This window comes from Triturus cristatus, chromosome 8 (genome assembly GCF_964204655.1).
Source record: "Triturus cristatus chromosome 8, aTriCri1.1, whole genome shotgun sequence".
Taxonomy (NCBI): domain Eukaryota; kingdom Metazoa; phylum Chordata; class Amphibia; order Caudata; family Salamandridae; genus Triturus; species Triturus cristatus.
In genome coordinates, this window is record NC_140591.1 from 911,844,477 (window position 1) to 911,866,864 (window position 22,388).

The 22,388-nt window shown below is 41.5% G+C and overlaps 1 protein-coding gene across 3 annotated transcripts in view; it reads right to left on the reverse strand.

The window, feature by feature from the left end:
• The window catches only part of IL1RAPL1 (interleukin 1 receptor accessory protein like 1), a 2,372,066-nt gene that overhangs the window by 1,524,578 nt on the left and 825,100 nt on the right, over window positions 1-22,388 (reverse strand). For 2 of the 3 annotated variants that reach the window (XR_014967814.1, XR_014967813.1), the window contains exons 2-5: window positions 19,757-19,970; window positions 18,824-18,931; window positions 18,030-18,138; window positions 15,817-16,653 (exon numbers count right to left, since the gene is read on the reverse strand). The exons of the other annotated variant lie outside the window; for it this stretch is intronic. The gene's annotated coding sequence lies outside the window, so the exon portion shown is untranslated. Of the gene's footprint in view, window positions 1-15,816; window positions 16,654-18,029; window positions 18,139-18,823; window positions 18,932-19,756; window positions 19,971-22,388 lie in introns of those variants that run through there. 3 annotated transcript variants of the gene reach the window in all.

A 22,388-nucleotide genomic window follows, 5' to 3' on the forward strand; every position in this document is an offset into this window, starting at 1 on the left:
GGTACATTTCAACCTACAACAATAGAGATTAGCACTTTTCAGCAGTTTGAAAAACTATTGTTAAATACTATGATAATTAACTTTTTTGTAGTCCAACTGGGATAAATAGTGTTTCGTTATGATCCATTGCTTGAACTTCTGTATCTACATCTACCTGTATCCTCAATCAGTGACGTCCTCAGCACAGTAATGGTAACTATTGACTATTACATTTCTCCCCTCTGAAAGTACATTTTTAGATAATAAGGCTTGATTCAAGAAAACATTTCTTGGTTGGAGGTCCTGCTGAAAAACTTACAAAATGAACATTCCCTCTCCATGCAACTGAAACAGTTGCAGATTGGTATGTAATATTAATTATTCAAAATGATAATTGAATGAATAGAAGTGAGAGGTATAGTAAACAGTATTTTATAATGGTTAGTGTGAATATATTCCCTGGTTTTGATGAAAAAACAAAATTTTATATATAATTTCCAACATATAGTAACTGATATTAGTATGAACAAAGCAAACACTAAGTTGGCACAGTATGCCCAGACGTGGGTCTCTTGCTCACTTTGCCACTGGATTTAGGCTAGCCTGGCTGATGAGGACTGTTAGCCTGAAACTGGTCCCAGGGTGCATGTTTCCAGTACAGGGAAGACATGGTTTGGCAGTTCGGGCTGGACTGTTCCCATGAGACACAGAGTCAAGACTGATTTGCATATAGCTGTGTCTCAACTGGGGTAGCGAAGTGAGCTAAAGAACGATGATGGATTCAACTCAGATCTGTGACTGGGGCGAGTGTCTGAAAAGTTTCAGTGCTCTGTCCATAATCTCCTTGTGTTTGCTTTGTTCGCCCTACGTTGGGCAGAGTATGCCCAGACGTGGGTCCCTTGCTCACTTAGCCACTGGATTTAAGCTAGCCTGGCTGATAAGGGCTGTTAGCCCAAAACCGGTCCCACGATGCTCGTTTCAAGTCCAGGGAAAACATGGCTTGGCAGATCGGGCTGGACTGTTCCCATGAGGCACAGGGTCAAGACAGATTTGCATATAGCTGTGTCTCAACTGGAGTGGCGCAGTGAGCTAAAGAACGATGATGGATTGAACTCAGATCTGTGACTGGGGGCGAGTGTCTGAAAGGTTTCAGCGCTCCATCCATAATCTCCTTGTGTTTGCTTTGTTCGCCCTAAGTTGGTAGGGTATGTTCAGACGTGGGTCCCTTGCTCACTTTGCCACTGGATTTAAGTTAACCTGGCTGATGAGGGCTGTTATTCCGAAACCAGTCTCAAGATGCTTGTTTCCGGTCCGGGGAAGACATGGCTTGGCAGTTCAAGCTGGAGTGTTCCCATGAGGCACAGGGTCAAGACTGATTTGCATATAGCTGTGTCTGAACTGGGGCGGAAAAGTGAACTAAAGAACAATGATGGATTAAACCCAGATCTGTGACTTTCACGGTGATTAGTAACCCTGGCCGTAAAACTCCACATCGCTCATGGAGTTGTCGGAGTTTTGGTAACTCTACGTTCTGCATAGAAGTAGGAGTTGCCGAAAAACGCTTCACTCCCCAACAAGGTGGATTTTTTTTGTGCTTGTGTGCCCGAAATGCATTTTTGCGTGTGCGGGAGCAACCTAACAGGTCACGGTGATCTCCCGAGGCCGTTCGCTGGCGCCACGAGATTTGCTAGGCAGCCGCATGAGCCGGCACACGTTTATGATCCAGAGCACGTGATTCGGCCACGCCAGCAGAGTTCTGGTGGAGGTTTTGTAAAGATTGTGATCCTAAACGTGCAGGATCTACAGCGACTACAATCTGGAAATGATGGTTTGGAGTTAAAAACTCCTCAAATTGACATTTGGCTATACTTTGTTGTGCAGGGAGTCCTTTTTCTTTTTTTTTTCAAAGGAAGGAAGTGCCCCAGAGTCTCTAACTTCCTGTTCCTGTCCAGCAGGCTCCTTCAAGTGCTTTGTCCATCACCTGGTCCCTTTTCATTTGGATTTGGAGCTGGAATGATCACTCTTTGTGTCTGCTGCTTGAAATATATCATTGGATTTGAGGCTTTGAATTTGAGATTTCAGAAGTAAGTTGGAAATTGGTGTTGTTTGTTTGATTGGGGCAATGCACCTAGATTTATTTTTACTTTCTATCTTTTTTTTTAAATGTTTTGTTGTGGGTGGCCTGTAGTTTCAGTAGGGGCCTTGTTGTTTCTTTGTTAGTATTTTTTTTGTTTTATAAAGAAAACACGTTGCACAGTTCACTACATGTTTCTCTATGTTTTGAAATCAATTTGCAATATTTATTTAGTTCACTATGCAGCCCAGTAGTCTGCCAGAACTACTCATCATGGGTGCATGAAATAACTGTTTCTGTGGTGTCTGTTGAATTTAAACATCATTTTGGCCATGGATGGCATTCGATTAGAAATACAAAGTGTGTTTTTTGTGGTATTTCACCTTTTTTTCATGTGTGTTAAATTAAATGCCTTTGTTGGATGTGTGTGTGTTTGTGACTTGCAAACCTTTTTAGCCCTGTCGATTTTCGTTTTTGGCATTATTTCATTAAAGATGTGTTGTTTTAATGCCTCCTTTGCCGGGCCAGTGTGTGAGTGTGTTTGTAATAGTGGGCCAGCATTTTCCTTGGCTGAGCCTCCCCATGCGGCCAGTGGCCATTTTATAAAGTCTGTATCCATATAGGGCTGCTTGAGTTCATTGTTTTCCAGGCCTTCTGCATGTTGTTGTTGTGACCATGTGGCTGACGTCCATTTTGTGGAGACAGTTAGTGTGCTTTTGCCATAGGCCTGCATGTCTTCCCTTTATTTCTCTTGGCTTATTGCTTCTTGTTGTGGTGATCTGGCCATGTGGCTGGCGGCCATGTTGTGAAGGCAGCCAGTGTGCTTTTACCATAGGCCTGCATTGTCTTCCCTTTATAGACTTATTGCTTGTTGTTGTGGCCTGGCCATGTGGCTGACGGCCATTTTGTGAAGTCAGACAGTGTGCTTCTGCCATAGGCCTGCCTGCCTTCTTAGTGGTGGCCATGTCTTCTTGCTGATTGTTTTTCTGCATGCAATTGTTTCTTCTTTTATTCATCAAAAATTTAGCACAGTTCACTACATTTTCTCCATGTTTTTAATAAATTAGCAATATTGATTTGAACTGATTCACTATGTGGCCTGGCCTGCTAATGGGTTTTCCAACCAATAGGCCCAAAGCTACTCATGGGTGCATGAAACAAATGTTTATGTGGTGTATGTTGAATTTTAAACATAATTTTGGCCATGGATGGCATTGAATTAAAAATATAAAATGTGTTTTTTTGTGGTATTTAAACTCTTTTTTTCATGTGTGTTAAATTAAATGCCTTGGTTGGATGTGTGTGGTTGTACTTTGCCAACATTTTTAGACCTGTGGATTTTCATTTTTGGCATTGGTGTAATAAAGAAAGATGCGTTGTTTACCATGCCTCCTTTGTCTGGCGAGTGCGTGTGTGTGTTTGTAATAGTGGGCCAGCATTTTCCTTGGCGGAGCCTCCCTATGTGGCCAGGGGCCATTTTGTAAAGTTTGTGTCCATATAGACCGGCTTGAGTTCTTTGTTTTCCAGGCCTCCTGATGTTGTAACCATGTAGCTGGCAGCCATTTTGTGGAGGCAGTTAGCGTGCTTTTGCCATAGGCCTGCATATCTGTCTTCCCTTTGTTCCCCCTGGCTTATTCCTTCCATCCATTGTCATTTGTCAGCTGCAACTCCCTGAATGCTTCATCCCACGTGATGCACAATGCCAAACAGTTACATTTGTATTTGTGTTCTTCTTCTTCTTTCCTATCCTTCCTGAGTGTACTGTACAGTACACCATGAAAGCCCTTGTTGCTGTCAAAGTCTCACAAATGGCTACTCTGTATTGTTAATTGTTTAAAGAACTGAGGTAATAATAATATCAATAACACTAACAAGTGTAACCCCACACTAAATTATATTATATTTGTTTGAACTAGTAATTGAACCACATCAATGCAACGTTTCACTGATGTTCTTCTTGCTTCTTTGCTTTTAGGTGCACAAAAGAGGAGGAGACATTACCCATTGTACTGCCAGACAGAAGCCCTGAGCCCTGTGCAGTACATCACGTAACGTGGAACCACAGACAACTCTTCAACTTGTGAATCTAAGATAAGTGCCACTGCATGCTAACTGACATCTTCAAGATGGCCCCAAAGATAGGTACCAGTATCAAGAAAGTTAAAGTTGACAGTGAGAAGAAGAAGGCACTGCCACTTACTACCACCGGTATGTCGCCCAAGACCTTTTTTGGGAAACCAAAAATTGCGCCTGCAGCAGAGGTGTCCGGGGGGCAAGCTGGGAGCAGCACCCCCACATCAGTGGACCCACCCCATCAACCTATGCCAAAGCTGATGTCTGTCGCAGAGGCAGCCAGTCTAATCACGACAACGCAAATGAGCAGTGATGTTGAAATTGACCTATCGTTATCACAAATTAGTACACAATCAATGAAGGAAACTCAGATAAGTAGGCAACAACAGCCACAACCTCTCCTGATAGTAGTTGTTCTTCCTGAAGTAGGGGCAGTTCAGGAGATCGAGCCTCCTGCTGAGGAAGAAGAGAAGGCCATTCTTTCAGAAGATCCATTGTCTTCCAGATCTCCAGAAAGGAAAAGGAGGGTTAGTCCATCAACTTCTTCTGCAAGCCCACCTTCTGATGATCTAGACACCACTTGGATCCCACCTCAGTCTTAGAGTGAGACACACCACGGGACAAGGCTAGGGAAAAGGAAGGTTCCAGAAAGTCTTAGAGTTATGGAGGTAGATGTAGAAGAGGAGTATGATGACAAGACAGTCATCATGGAAAGAGGCGTGGGTGGTGCACTGCATAAGCTAGGTGAAAGGTATTTTCGTTCAATAAGGTCTGGGTGCGCAATCAGGGTGGTGTTATCCATCCTAACACCATCAATGAACAGCTGAGTAGTGTCTTGCAGAGATCTGCAAGTACATCCCCTGGGTAGGCACTCCAATGGGTAATCAAACTAAGTTGATTCATGCAAAAGTGAATCCTTTTTAGATGCGTGTTTTTAAATGCTTTTATTCAGCAAATTAGTTCAATTCGATATTGTTTAGCATATCAAATGTTCATTTGTAATCCATACTAGCAGATCTATGAATCTTGATCTCCTATGCATTTCGGGCTGGGACGCCCTTGGTCACGGAGCACTGTTGAGGAAGGGAGGGAGGGATGAGTCAGTGAGGGTATACCGCCTGGATTTACATGTGCTTAATGTGACTAAGTGCAACAATAACTAAAACGGGTGTGTTTGCTAACGTTTTAGTGACTGAGTGAAGGTACTGGGTAGTGCAATGGAAATTACTGCGTGTGTCGGTTGAATGCGCGCTGCACAATGACATGCTGGGTTCTGTAGCGCTGTGGGCGAAGAACACTTACTTCGTAGATACCGGTGGCAAAGCGTGCCGTCCATCGCTTAGTCGATGGGTCTGCGTGTGGTGCGGGCGGGTGCTCGTTATGTTTAAACACTCGGTGATGTGACGTGAAGAAACGTAAACATAAACAAAGGACTACTCGGAAGTATGCACGGTGGCGGCCATCTTAGAATGTGGGGAGATAGAATACAGGTAATGCAAACTGGGGAGAATGCAGAGAGACAATGTCAAAAAACAGAAGTAGTATTACATGAATAAACAGTAACATAATAAGCAATGCATCATATTAGTATTACAGGTAACAACTATACTCAATACGGTCATTAAGACCATGCGGCTTCAGAGTCTGTAACAGATAAATCCATTCAAGTTCTCTTTTTAACAAGAGTTTATGATTGTCAATCCCTTCTCGTTTGGTGAGGGTTTCAAGTACTATGAATTTTAATTGGGCGATGGAATGCCGAGCCTCAGCAAAATGCATGGCGATGTTGGATTTCTCAACTTTCAGCCTGATGTTAGATTTATGCTCGTTGAGGCGAGTTTTAATTTTCCGTTCGGTTTTACCGATGTACAGCTTTCCACAGGGACATTTCAAAGCATATATCAAATTCATCGAGTCACAGGTAGCATCAACTTGAAGTTTAATGTTGTGACCTTTCATTGGGTGCTGAATACTGTTGCCTTTGATGACACTATTGCAGTGATTGCAATTGAAGCAAGGTATGGTGCCACGGTGTTGTGTGTGGGTTTCAATGGGTTTAGACAAAATTTCCTTGAAATTTCTGCTTCTTGTGTGTGCAAAAATTGGTAGTTTCTCAAAAATGCCCTTGAAGTCGGGTTCACTTTGTAAGATGGGCCAGTGCTTCCGTATAATCTTCTTGTATTTAGGGCTGGCTGTGGAGTATTTGGATACTATCACCATACGTTGTTCTTGCACTCTATTGCATATCTCCTTCCTTGACGTCAATATCAAGATCACACCAGAGGGATTCATTACCGACTTACACAGAAAAAACACAGACAGAAACAATACCTTACATTTTTCCAGCTTTCACCAAGGGTCCCTGAAGCAACACCTGCCATATTCGCAAATGTTGCGTGTTAAACGCATCGTTTCAGACGAACAGACATACATCATGCGCATTAATGAGATGCGTGAACGATTCCGTGCTAGAGGATATCCTGAACATACTCTGAATGAAGCACAATCTAGAGTTGCTCTCATCACCAGAGAAGATAGCCTTTTAAAAAGCAATAGAGTGCAAGAACAACGTATGGTGATAGTATCCAAATACTCCACAGCCAGCCCTAAATACAAGAAGATTATACGGAAGCACTGGCCCATCTTACAAAGTGAACCCGACTTCAAGGGCATTTTTGAGAAACTACCAATTTTTGCACACACAAGAAGCAGAAATTTCAAGGAAATTTTGTCTAAACCCATTGAAACCCACACACAACACCGTGGCACCATACCTTGCTTCAATTGCAATCACTGCAATAGTGTCATCAAAGGCAACAGTATTCAGCACCCAATGAAAGGTCACAACATTAAACTTCAAGTTGATGCTACCTGTGACTCGATGAATTTGATATATGCTTTGAAATGTCCCTGTGGAAAGCTGTACATCGGTAAAACCGAACGGAAAATTAAAACTCGCCTCAACGAGCATAAATCTAACATCAGGCTGAAAGTTGAGAAATCCAACATCGCCATGCATTTTGCTGAGGCTCGGCATTCCATCGCCCAATTAAAATTCATAGTACTTGAAACCCTCACCAAACGAGAAGGGATTGACAATCATAAACTCTTGTTAAAAAGAGAACTTGAATGGATTTATCTGTTACAGACTCTGAAGCCGCATGGTCTTAATGACCGTATTGAGTATAGTTGTTACCTGTAATACTAATATGATGCATTGCTTATTATGTTACTGTTTATTCATGTAATACTACTTCTGTTTTTTGACATTGTCTCTCTGCATTCTCCCCAGTTTGCATTACCTGTATTCTATCTCCCCACATTCTAAGATGGCCGCCACCGTGCATACTTCCGAGTAGTCCTTTGTTTATGTTTACGTTTCTTCACGTCACATCACCGAGTGTTTAAACATAACGAGCACCCGCCCGCACCACACGCAGACCCATCGACTAAGCGATGGACGGCACGCTTTGCCACCGGTATCTACGAAGTAAGTGTTCTTCGCCCACAGCGCTACAGAACCCAGCATGTCATTGTGCAGCGCGCATTCAACCGACACACGCAGTAATTTCCATTGCACTACCCAGTACCTTCACTCAGTCACTAAAACGTTAGCAAACACACCCGTTTTAGTTATTGTTGCACTTAGTCACATTAAGCACATGTAAATCCAGGCGGTATACCCTCACTGACTCATCCCTCCCTCCCTTCCTCAACAGTGCTCCGTGACCAAGGGCGTCCCAGCCCGAAATGCATAGGAGATCAAGATTCATAGATCTGCTAGTATGGATTACAAATGAACATTTGATATGCTAAACAATATCGAATTGAACTAATTTGCTGAATAAAAGCATTTAAAAACACGCATCTAAAAAGGATTCACTTTTGCATGAATCAACTTAGTTTGATTACCCATTGGAGTGCCTACCCAGGGGATGTACTTGCAGATCTCTGCAAGACACTACTCAGCAAGACAGTCATCATGGACATTACTCCCGCCCAGTGGAGACCGGCATTACCCCATCCCAAATTGCTGTGAGGGATGTGGCACGGATACCACCAACACAAAAACCATCAACACCACACCTCCAGCTGCCATATTTACAAAATCCCGGAAGCGACCTACATCCACCACAACCACCTCAGTACAAGTAGGTACTGCAGAGAGTCAAATGTCACGCCCACTTACCAGTTCATCTGACATTGCAAGTGGCACCAGCAGCATTAGAAAGTTGACCACCTCAGTTTGGGACTTCTTTTTGGTTAGCAGGAAGGAGGTGAACATTGCTATATGCTCCATTTGTGGAGTAGGTGTTAGTCGGGGTAAGCTTGGTACAAACTATGGTACCAGGGGCCAAACAACCCTTCTGAGAAAAAAACACTTGATCCAGTGCGAGGCACACCTTAGCGGCCAAAAAACTGCAAGTGTTGTTGGTGTTGGGGATGAAGAAGATCTGATCATGGTGGAAGGTGAACAAGAGGGAAACATTTTCTCCAGTACACAAAGCAGCCCTGTCCCCAGCAGTGTAGTGGTACCGCCCACATCATCATCAGCAACGTAGCAATGGCACAAGAGTCAGGCTGAGACACCGAGGGGTCTAAGGCAAGAATGTACTGGAACGAAAAAACGTGCATTGAGACTAACAATATCTGGTGTCAAGAAATCACCTACATCAGTGTCACCAGAAAAGAAAAAAATCCAGGCTACCATTCTCAGCATGTTTAGGTCAGAGTGGCATTACGAACGCAACCACAAAACAGCACGTTTGTACAATGCAAAGCTGGCTAAAATGCTAGTGCTGGACCTCCTCCCTTTTTCATTTGTGGAAGGGGTAGGTTTTCTTGAATTTGTGGCAGTCATGTGCCCAAAATGGAAGGTTCCCAATCTGTCCTATTTCACCAGAGTTCCAGCACTACATCACGATGGAATTGCTTAGACAAGTTTTGCAGCAGAATGCTGTTTACACTATCCACCTGACATGTGGACCCGTTGCCATCACTGAACACTGGATCTCTTTTGTGGGGGTTAGAGAAAAGATATCTGCAGGCGTTGACAATGCTGAGATTTTTAATGCCGCTCGGAAACATGCAACTGTAGCCATGTCCGCCATGGAGAAATATCATACTGCTGTAAACATTTTGGAGGACTATGACAGCAAGGTGTTTGAATGGCTGCGACCAAGAGGGCTTAACATTGGTTTTGTTGCCACGGATAATGGCAGTGATATAGTTAAGCGATACCAAAGGGGATGATGGACGGAGCGTTTGAGCAAATCAAACACTCACCCCCAGTCAACTGATCTGGGTTTAATTCATCATCATTCTTTAGCTCACTCCACCAGCCCAGTTCAGACATGGCCATATGCAAATCAGTCTGACCTGAATACACTATTGGTACTAAAGATACATATACATATCATGTTATGATATCTCAATACAGTACACCATATGGATGTCCTATAACATTATGACAAATCACGCTGTGAAGGATGTATTTATAGGAGGCGGCTGCCTCATAAATATATCTCAAAATAGACAGGTTCTATATGGACCAATTTCTGAAAAAAGTAGATGATTAACTAGATGTGTTTTGAGGACACCTTGGAGACTTTGTTCATAGTAGTCAAATGTTTTTTTATCCATACGTCGACAGTGCTAGTCATATAGATAGTATATCCTTTATCTGATACTAGCAACATGTTAATGGGTAGACTTCAACCCATGTAATTTGCCTGGTCGCTTGTGATTAATTATTTGTAAATAGATTGAGTAATTTTAATCTAAATCATATGCCTCGAAATAATGATGACCGTTATAGATCGCCATGAAATAGGCATTTTTGTGACCATAATATTAATTTTGGATATTGGTGACTTTTTGAATAAATTATATTTGGCGAAGCTGAAAGCTTGATACACATAGATTAGTAATTATTTACTGATACTATTGAGGTAAGGCGAATGCCGCTTTTTGTGATCTCTCCAATATGGCCGCCGCATGCAAGTAGCCGAATGAAGTGAATCAATACCAGTCCTATTTTGTTGACTAATAGCTCGTTAGCGTTTTTAAAAACACAATGATGCGACGAGGAGACGTACACGCCTAAAGAGTTTTGATGACATGCTGTCGGAACACAGGACAGCAGGTAAGGTTTGCATTATATACAAATCATTTCTTGATCACGTTTTATTACTGTGAATTGTACGCGGTTATTCACAAGATAGACGGCCTCATGTCTAAGAACATTTCGAAGGAATCCTAGGTCGCTTTATACGGACTTCGTGAAGTAAATCAATAATTTGCTTATGGGATTTAGTTATAACGAACGCCACCTTACATGAGGGTTAATAACTTTAGAGCGCATTATGGGCTATGTACTCTTCATGTAACGTTTATTTTGGCTTCTGTTACAAGGGCGGGTGACCATTCAGTTCGTTTTTATGTAGACTAACATGACGTATTCAGGAGTTCACACTTTACAGACAGTAACTTATGAATATTGTTGAAATCATGATTTCCCTTTCATATCTGTATGATAGATAAAGGACTAATTTGGTGACTATGTGATTGAGCTGGTGGACTATGTGACGTAAATGGGAATAATGAGGGCCATAGCCTATTCACACACGTACATATATATATACATCGATTTGATATATGGGAAATTATGGACCAGCGTTTTACTTTTTTATTTTAACAGTGAGGACATAATGTGGTCCCATGAATGAAGTATGTGGCGTTGAGGGCCTTAACCTACTCGCACATATACATTCATATGCATTGATTGGATATATGATGAATCATGGACTAGCATTCTACTTATTTATTTCAACAGTGAGGCCGTAATATGGTCCCAGGAATGAAGATCACTTCTTCTTAAATAATTTGGAATCTATATGCCTAGACTGAGGACGACTGGATTTGTTATTACGCACTTCACAGTTGACATTTGGTAAGAATTGTCATCTATACAGTATAAAGTATATGCTGTTTTAGCTGTTCTAGACTTGCGTTATCTTGCTGGTTTCCTTTTGGGAACTTTATTTATATTGTATTATTTATATATATTTGGATTCCCTTGAAGAATTCCTGAGATAGGACTGTAATGGAGTTTGACAACATGTGCAAGAGATTTACTGATCACATGAAAGAATAACTCATTTTTGAGGTGAGAATTGATTCTCTCACCATTGGAAGCACACTTTATATATTCGTCACACGGAGTATGAGATGGGTTATAGTAGTTAGTCATTTTGTTCCAACATTTCAACTTCACTTTAGGGTAAAGGCACTCAGACTAATGGAATTTTTGGTGATTGCAAAACTAATCTGTATCACTATTTTCGGTGAGGTTTGAACTAAAGGAGGCATTTCAACTAAACTTTATTGTGTGCCCTGTTTGTGTTGTTCCTCGTGGTGATGGTTCTTGACACGGGTGTCCTTAGAGTAATACTATCCATGTAAATATGTAAATAAGATATAGGTGATTTTTTTAATATGTATTAATACTGATAAGGTATAAGTTGCTGAGTGTTACATGTAATTCTTGCAGCCTTGAGGAAGCCCTGTCAGGCGAAACACGCGTCGGCTGTTATGTGAATTTGAAATAAAGTTGAATTATTGACATCTCGACGTGGGATTGGACTATTGATTGAAGATCTCTGTGATATTCGGCACAGTTGAATGGAGACAATTATATTTTTACCAAATATTGACATATTAATCAGGATTAACGTATTTAGAGAACTGTGATAGTGACTTTGTTCTGGTGTGCTACATTATGTATGATGTGCAATGACTATGTCATGCAAAGAGGGGATACTGCTGTGAAAGGCATGATCATTGAGATGGACCAATTTAGCCTAGTTAAATGCCTGACAGAGATTCAGCTTCCTTTTGAGGTCTTCACACCTGAAGTCAGCAAGGAGGACAGTACCATGGGCCAAGATATTCCATTGTTGCACATGCTACAGGAACAGCTAAAAGAGGTGTCTGCAATGTACGCATGTGTGGAGAAAATAAAAGAAGCATATGAGTTGGTGGAGAGCGTAATCTTTTGCTTATCTGAAAATACAAGGGTACAAAAAGGCATTGTGTCATCCAACCATTACATTTGTGCCACAATTCTTGGTCCACGGGACAAACCATTACTGGAAACTTTCATTCCTTTTTCAGACGGCGATGTTGCCAGCTACAAAACTTGCATAGCTGTGCAAGCCAGTCAGCTAGAAAAAGAACGGCCAGGAATTAGAGACCCGCTCCTCCAGGGCACAACAAGTACTGCAGGGCAGCCTTCAAGTTCACCTTCAGACCCTGAGGGCAGTGCAGTTGGCTCATAGCAGCCAAAACCACCATAAACACCAAGAACAACATCAACAAAAAGAACAGGAGCTTTAGCCCCAAAATTGGCACAGGAATGGTTTCTACAGGCAGCGCTGGCCAGTGCTGAGGCAAAGGCAAAAGAGGCTGAGCAAAGTGAACACTCACGACCATTGAGCAGATGGTCCAGGCTTATATGGATGACCCAACAGAGGTCTACTTTGCTGTATTGGTATGGGAAAATGTGGCAATGACCAGTGCTCAGCAGGCTGGTGATAAACTATCTGGCTTGCCCCATAGCAGGTGTCTCTGCTGAGTATGTTTTCAGTGCTGCTGGTGCCGTTCTGACAGTGAGAAGGACCAGTCTCTGGCCTAAAACAGTGGAGAGGTTAACCATGATCAAAATGAATCAGCACTTTATACCACCGGATTACACCATACCTGAAGTACACAGCAGGAAGATGATGACGGCGACTCAGGTCATGGAAGTAGTGTGTTAGGTGACCTACTTCTGGGTGAACCACTAGAGTCTGAGGACGAGTTCTACTTCCCTGACAATTGGGGGTTTGCTTTCTTTCTTTGACACCCAAAAAAACCTAAAAAAAAGACATAGCCAAGGAACATTATTTACTTTATTATTTGTGTGTGTGTGTGTGTGTCTGGTTGACCAATCCATCCCCACCGTCTTACTCTTAGACACATTTTATTGCCGGATTGGAGTTGCAACTGTGTGCTGTAAAGAAGTCTCAACTTGCCGTAAGCCATTTCCCTCTAGCCAGACATTCAATCAAGAGATTAATACAAACAAATGTGTGCCCACCTCTGTGTCCAACCCTGGGCCTGGCTCCTGACTATCTAGCCTTTTCAACTAGCCTGGATGGACTGCCCCACCCACATGTGAGATTATTAATAATTTGATTTACAGCAAAGCAATGGATGATCTGTATTCTGTGATGTGTCACCACCAATCGATCACAGTTAGCACACCGGAAGAACAGGTATATGATGGTATGCATTGCACACTGAGTGATTGTTGTTTGTTCTGATGTCAACTTGCGAATGATCAATGTAGTTGCACTATACTGTGTAGATAGTGTCCTTAAGGAGGGACACTATCTACACAGTATAGTGCAACTACATTGATTGACTTACGTCCAGGTTTAGAGGACGACACCTCCCAGCACGCTCATGAACATTGAACATTCAACATCATTACAACATTAGTGATAAAATTTGGTGTGCGTGGCACATTGCCATTTGTTTATTTATTAGTACAACTTGTGAATGATGACATGTCAACTCATCATTCATCATCAATCATGTGTCGGTCAACTTGATTTGAGACTTGAGAAGAAAGATGATTCATGTGGTGGCTGCAGGCAGTGTGAGACTGGGTGATTGTTTGTTCCGCTTAATGTTTTAGAGATGATTATATAATTGAGATTCACAATGTTGTGTGGCCTATCGACAGCTGATCAATAATTTTCCCCTAAAGGTAATTTTTTTCTTTGCCCTTTGAAAGATCGGCTAGCAAGATTCCTTCACCGGGCTCACTCCACAATGTCTACACTGCTTTTCTTTTATTGTTTAATGCTTACTTATACTCATTCAAAGACTCAGACCTATCCAGAAACTCAGTTAAAGCAAAGCTTGCAAACACAAATCTAGTTCCTACTGTAGTCTACTCTACAGTGAGTCCAGCAAGTAATTCTTTCCCTTCTTGTTGTTAAGTACAGGCCGATCCATTACATTGAGTCAGGACTCGGGAGTTGGACTCACTCGGAACACTGTTGGTACGGAGTTGGATGCCATACTCATAGTCGTAGTCAGACTCAGGAGGATCAGAGATGATCGAATGACTCAGGGCATGGGCGTGAGCGTGACTACTTCAAGAACTGCCACCAGAAGAATATGGAAGTTTTCAAATTCACTGAAGCCAACTGATTTGGATGATGATGACTTTGAAGTGGCCTAAAGGTAAACAACAACACCAGACCTACATGTCTGTGTAGTGGTGGTGGTGTGGTGTAACTGTCTGACTGATACTACAGCGGTGCATTGATTTTTTACTTAATTGGGAAAATGGCATGCTATGTTGCTGGGTGTGTATGTGCTCAGTGATATCTGGATCAAATTCAAAGCTAAGTGAAGATTTGGTGGGAGACCTGTTATATGAGGTAACTGCCGGAAATTGACATTTAGCCATGCTGCCTCTGAAACAAAGTCTTCTTGTTTCACTCCTTTATGCAGTTTAACTTTCCCCCTTGAGTTGTTTCTTAAATATAAGAACATTTCCATCTACAGGCCCTTACCCCGGCCATACTGGATAAACAACTCACACTTACCTTACCGAGCCGCATCCGCCAGGCACCCAAGATTAACGGACAGTCCAAGAGGAATGCAGTGCTGCAGAGATGCATCTCCCAATTTGGCAAGACATACAATATCACTTTATCCCTTCAATCATTACAACTGTGTGTGTTGTTTATGTTTGTTTAGTTTACTTGACTTCTATAGATATTTTTATTTTATTTGCTATCTTTCAAAGCCCGCTACAAGAACAAAAATGTAACTTGGGTCTCACTGGGGGCAGACAGAAACTTAATTTACCTAAACTAGTCCAGTACTCATCATCATGCATGCATTTCCTTTTTCTCCCATAACAGATTTATGATGATCGGCCGTCAAGATAAATGTGTGTTGTTGTCCTTGTGTTCTAGTGTTTGTCTTTGTCAAACCTTTCCCTCAAATCCCCCTTCCTATCCATTCATCGAACCCCTAACCTTCTTCCCCCGAGCTGTGCGATTTATTGGTCTTAATAAATTAAATGTACACCATTAATTGATCACACACTTGGGGGGGCGGATGTGGTGAAAGCAACACCAACTCAAGGGCAGGCAGGATGTGGATCTTAAGTTCTGCTCTAAGTATAACTATAGCCCACACTGCCATATATTTGTTTGCCCACCCATGCACAGGCAGTATTCAATATTTTTTCAGAGGAACATAATCCAACATAAATGCCAGCATCCTCATCCTTCCAGCGCTAAAGGTTATGCTTGTCCACCTCAAAAGTCCATTGCTCGAGTTGACTTCAGTTTGTAACTTGTAATAGGCTACCCCACCATTCTGTTTTTACTTTTTTTTTTACTTTCACATTGCTTATCATGGCTTCTTGTGTACTGTACTTCTACTAATCGTTCTCTAGTCTCCCTCATAAGCCTGTCTCATTTTCTTTTTTTACAACTGCTACTGTCTCTCCTACTACCACCATCATGGCACCTTGGGAAACCACACCATCACCATGCAGCCATCGCTTCACCTAACTATCAATCACAGGTAAGAGAAGAAGTTTGGGGGATGCAATAATGTATATATATGGAAATTATTTAATTCACACACCCACACCCTTACGAGTCCATGTTTTTTTTTTTACAGACTGCATAGAATAGGAGGAGAGACTGACAGTAGTAGGATAAGTGAGGGTACCACATCTATTTGTTGGTGTGTTACACTATCGGCAGTTTTCAAAATAAGGCTGCACCCCTGCAGCAAAGAAAACAGTGCAAAGTAAAAGAGTAACCCCCCAAAAAGGATTTACATCATTTGTAAAACTATAAAAGTATTCCCCTAAGCAATAAACTAGAATGAAAGAAACCCACCCCTCTCCCTAACCCCAAACCATGTCCAATAGAAATGTCCAATTGTCCATACATCTAAATGTCCATAAATAAAAACAAAAAAGAACACCCACATTTTCTCCAACTCCCACATTCCAACCCTCTCCCCCAACAAGTCCCACTCACCCCAAAAAGATTAAAAAGGGGCAAGAAACTGAGGTCTATGGTCATCCAGTGGCGGGCTAGAAGCCGGATCTTGCGCTCAAGATTGTCGAAGTGCTCCTCCATCTTGCCCTCTAACTGCGCCATCCGGAGGAGCATGCGGCGCTGGCATTTTTTTACAAGAACAGGGATGTGAAGCAGTGGTTGTGATTGCTTTGTGGCGGGCAGCTGCCGGACCACAGTGCCGTAAAACTGAAGGCACTACTGGGGCCTGACTGGGGCCTGGTGCATTGGAAGCTGCAGCTGCTGCCTCCTCCTACAGCACCACCAGCAGCCAATATTCAGACTGTATGTCCTTCAGTGTTCTTTGACTGGTCCTGGCTGCTCTCTCCTGCCTATCATATGTTGTTTATTTGGCAAGAGTAGCTATATAAAGAAAGGAAAAAGATAAATTGTAACCAGTACTCTTAGCAAAACAGTAACACATACAATTATTATAGTGGCATAGTAGCGCTAGCAGTACATAACATTTGTGATATCCTCGATTACTCGGTCCTTAATATTTGGATGAGAATAGAGTTTCAGGCATTACGAACTATGGAGTAGACAAGTAAGCTAAATTAATCTTGTAGTTGTAGGCGTAGTTGTAGGCATGTCAGCTCAGCTTGCGAGTTGTGCCCTAGACAGACATACTCATGTTTCAGACTCACGTTACTACTCTCTGCAGGTGGGGCAGCTGTACCACACAATTATCTCTTTTTCTATTATGGCCACTCTGTTAAATCAGTGGCAAATTTTCATTGTCTATTTCACCGTAAGTATGACAATAAGGCAGATAATATGATTATATGAATGATGATATACGGTACGACGCCATGTGACATGAGGTACTACTATTGTAACCAATCAGGTAACAGATGGGCCAACCATGGCTGGCACTGTCGAAATGACATGGGTAGGGAAGGACTAGGCCTTGGAGTGGGAGGAAGGCGATTGATGATGGGTGGGTAGGTACAAACATAATAATATATATATGTAGTGCTTGCAAACTACTGTGAGTCAAGGCAGTAGTCTGAAATACAACCTCAAACCTTTGAATCAAAAACATTGGGGAAAAGAAATCGCTGTTTATTCTTCTTCTCAGGGATTTTTCCATTTATCATTGCATTGTTCTTCTAGCATTATTTTTTATTCTTCACCCTTGGCTTTTCTACTCTGGTAGGGTTCAATATTCTTTTACATTCTCTTCATCCAGTCTTCACCTATGGTTGAAAACCATCCAGGCATCCATCCATCAAAACATGGCCATTATACTCAACAAACCTTTCACCAACTTATATTTGTCATTTAACCACCCATGCATCCTTGCTTGCCTTTAAATCTGAACCATCAAACCCCCCCGAGGATTCCTTTCACCAACCCAGGCAGGCATCCTTTCTTTCACCTTTCACCCTTCCTTCAACCACCCATGCATTCTATCGGCCACCTAATATGCATCCCGGGCCCCCTTCACCCACGCATCCTTCTCTGCCAGTCATATATATCACATGTCACCCATCATTCCTCCTTCCATCCTTCTTTCCCTTTTCTATCAACCCATAAATGTCTGATTCTTAGTCTTCTTCATAAAACTTTCTCTGCTGGGTTGAAGAGAAGAGGTCATCAACTTGTGCTAATGCTAAGTAAAGGGTGTCTTCTTCAACTGCTAATAACTTAGTCTCAACAGTACAGTGTACAGTGACTGTACACCCTTGCAGCGAGTGTAAAAATATGATTGTCAATAAGCAAGAAATATGACTTACCACCACCCGCCAATGCTGCTGGCTCACCCATTGCAGCTGCCACATCTGCTGCTCCCTCCTGGCTGGTGTAGCCTTCCCCGCTGGCCCCTGGCACTGGTGGTCGGTACGTCTAGAAAAAACATTTCAATTTTTTAAGATGCAATATACGCCCCCCTATTTATTTTTTTCACTAGCAAGATTGAAAATACAATATATACACCACACACATCACTGAACTCCTTATACTTCCTTCCAGCCATGGTGCATGGTAATCAGTTCACCATCAACTGCTTCTAATAATACTAGGCCTAGACGAGAAGAAGACACAACTTTGGGGTGTCCAACCTGACCATCATTTACTGATTGAGCATGAGAAAGTAAAAAAACAAGCCTTGTGATCTCAACAAACATACGTAGTGTACCGTACTTAGGCATGCAGTCTGCACAGCAAAGTACTAGTACTAGCAGTAGTAAGGACCAATGGGTTTTCTGAGTCTTACAGTACCACCACTAGGCAGTCCACAAAATATATAAGTGGAGAGGGAAAGCTGAGTGAAAAAACAGAAGAAAGCAAGCTACAGACAGACTAATACAGAGTCAGAGGCAGTTTAAGGTAAAAAAAAAAAACAGAAACTATAAATTAATAAATAAATAAGTTAGGTAAAGTAATGCAGGAATTTAGAAACAGATAGATCAAAGAGGATTTGGGAAAAAATAAAATTAGGAAACGGGAATAATAGTTCAAAATAAGGATCGGTAAAAGTTAGGGAAATATATATAATATATTAATATTAACAACAGGACAAAGTACTTACTGGGACCAGCAGAGACATTTTCTGAGGAGCGTTTCTGCCCCTGGGAGATCCCTCCAGCTCCTGCACCCGCCTCGGATGACCTCCTCGTTGTATTCTCACCCCTGGATGCTGATGATCATGTAAGACATAATTAAGGAGACAAAAAATTATTGGTGTTACATACATATTAAAAATAATCGCTCCAAATACATTTTTTGAGAGGTAATGACATTTGCAATAACAGTGACCTTTCCTAAATCAGATCGACTCGTAGTAGACTAGTATTGTGGCCGTGGACTGTTCTATCTTTATCATTCCACAGTTCCATTCCAATTCCTGAATCCTAAACCTACCTAGCCCGCCTATTCCTAAGACTTTGGAATGAATTGCAAATAAATTATATTTACTTCTAAGTTCCGAATCTCAGATCTCATTCACAATCATCTCAACCCCCTTTGACGGCCAATTCACTAAGTCTGCATTTAGTCTTATTAAATGCGTAGATTGACACATGGATATTGCATATACCAAATTGGTTGGTTGCTATTCACTTACTATACAAACTACAAATAAGGTTCTACTAAAGGAGCAAAGGACTGAAGTCACATGAGAGGACTCATCACGCTGGCCGCTAAATTACTAACTAATACTAAGTAACTAACTAACTAGCACTATCTTAGTGACAGGACAAAGGAAAGGAGTTGCTCCAGTCTGCATTACCTAACTTAATTTCTCTAACTTCTCTTACATAATCAGCCTAAGTGAGCGCAAAGCTGCAAACAACTCCAAGTTCGATTAGTAGCGCCAAGCACCTATCTAGAAGAATAACGATCACAAAATATAAGATTTTTAAATGTACCTTACCTACATGGAAGCAGAAGCATCTTTCTATTTGAGAAAAAAATAATATTTGCAACAACATAGAACACACAATAATAATAATTAGCTACTCACCAAGCCCCGCGACCTCAACACCTAGTAGGTCCAGCAGGTCCTGTTCTCGGTCCATTATATCGGACCACCAGTGCGTCACTTGGTTATAGGTGCGCCGGACGCCAGAGCAGCGATACATTGCCCAGCTCACCCTCGCCCACCGCTGAGGAGGCACCCGGAGCCCGTACCCAGACCCAGGCCTGGCGCCTGCTGCCAGGGTGGAGAAGAGGTGGCGCTGCACAAAAAAAACAAGAGCTGTCACCTCCACCTCCAAAAACAAGGCCCAGGGCTATACCCCTTCTGGGCACCGCCTTCTCTTTTACTGGGTCGAAATCTCTGCCACGATGTTGAGGGAGTCGGAAAAGTAAATTTAGAAGGTAAAAAAGTAAGGGAGGAGAAGAAGAAAGCAAGTAAAAAAATGAGGAAGCATTAACAAAGAAAAAAGTACAAAATGCAGTTAAATCACACAAAAAGTAGAAAACGACACAAAATATACACTTCACAAGACACAGGGAAACATAATTAAAACAGATCGGATAAAAAGTTTTTAGAAAGAAGGATTCAAAAGATTAAGGCAGGATTGAAAAGTAAGTAGCGCTGTGGATTTTGCAGCTTTGAGGAGTTCCGCGTAGCGCGGCGACGCAAACTCCACTCAGGCTTAGCGATTAGTCCATTGCATGTGCCTTAATAATTTATTGTATCAGTAATGTCCTGAGTGCAAAACTAAAATTCTGAAACTCTGCATGTAACAACCCTTTGTTGTCCCACTTGATGAAGGAATTAAGCTGCGTGGAGGAGGTACATGTGCTATATAAGTAATTAAGTAACCTAAATCTCTGTAATAAATTTAGATGTTCAAGTCAAAGTAACATTGGCTGATTGTATTGCACACATACACTTGACCTCAAGTGAGATTTTATCTTGCCTTGACTAAATAAATGAGTGAACAATCCACAGACAGTTGATTGAAATAAAGTATATGAAGATGTTAATATAAGATATGCAATTGTATATAGTTCATCAAAATGATGCCTGCATCACTGACCTGAGCCCAATTAACATCTTAAAGACACCTTGAAATAATTACTACCAATATTTATTTGGATTGCACTGATAAAATGATATGTCATTATGAAGACAAATAGAATTATGTTATGTTATGTTAATATTTTTGTAAAGCGCACAAATGCGAATTTGTGTCTTCGCGCAAGTGTCAAGGATAGTTGAGGGAGACGCTTGTGGCTAATTAATATTCTTTTGTATATTCACAGACACATCTTTTTTAACTGATTTGTGAGTTTTTTTTCAATGCAAACAGTCAGGAAATCATGCTATCCTGATGAAGACTAAAAAGAAGAACCTAAAACTATATATACATGTTCAATAATACTTAGAGAAGTGGCCAAAGAGAATAAGACCTTTTTTAAAGCATTGAAAAATGGCAACGGCAAAAGTAATTTTTCTCACCAAAATGAATTAAATATGTATGAATGAGCAGGATGCTTGGGCTAGAAAGTTTTAATGATTTTTGTGTACTTTTTACAGAAGTATAATGCGAAAAGTGCTTTGAAATTGGTATGCTATAAAAAATTCTATTATTTCTACCTATGAATTTTTGTATGAATAATCTGACTAAAAATTGGTTTAGCTACAAATGCTTCCCTGCTTCATAGCTTTATGGATAATAATTAGATGTTATATATAGACTTGGAGAAACACAGCTCTGTGAGAGCAGGAAGAAACCTAAGAGGGAACAATTTTGTCTGGGTGTCTCCCCATACGGAAGGAAGAAGCCTGGTGAGGTCTTGAGATAGAATGGAACCAATTGCAAACGCTGAGAAAGTAAAAGCTTTCCAGAGCGAATGTTAGTTTCCTTTAAATCCTGATAATGGAAATAAATCCATTTTAGGCAAGGTCAGGTAAAAGTAGAGAAGATCTGGGCTTGGGCAAAGGTATCATTAGCATAGAATCATAAGTGTGATTTGAGGCTTCCAGAAACTGGTTCAGAACCTCCTCCAATGCACAATCAATGTGTTTGCAGACACTGACCTGAGGTCTTTGAGAAAATTGGGAGAAAAGGGTTCAATAAAGTAGACTTAGCCAGCGACAGAAGGGTAAGGGCATTCAGAGCTAAGAATAGGGCGGTCCCACTCCTCCATAGGGAATTATGTTAGTCACAAATAAATTCTATCGGGTAAGGAGAAGAAACCCAGGCATAGAAGTTAGCATGTCAGAGTGCCAACTGGTCAAGAACTGGTTCACCTTTGAGATCTAGAATGGAAGAACAAGAAGTGGCAGAAGAGAAAAGTCTGAGAGGAAACAGTGCGTTAAATGACTCAACATATCCAGTATCATCATAGCTCAAAAGGGAAGTCTCAATTGAGGGACTTACTCTTTAAGATCATCATCCTCCATAACATTGGCCTTGAAAGGGGCCTTCGAACATAACTTGGGCTGCTCAACCAGATCTTATTATTGCCCACACCTCTTAAACCCTGGTGAGGTCTCTGGCAGCTGAACTTTAACAGACTTGTTTTTCTCATGTGAGACAAAAGAAACCATTAAAATATTAAAGAAAACAGATTAGATCTGAGATGTGAGATGCAGTGGGTGTGTCTCCTAGCATAGCCCGGATGGACTGTGAGGGTGTCAC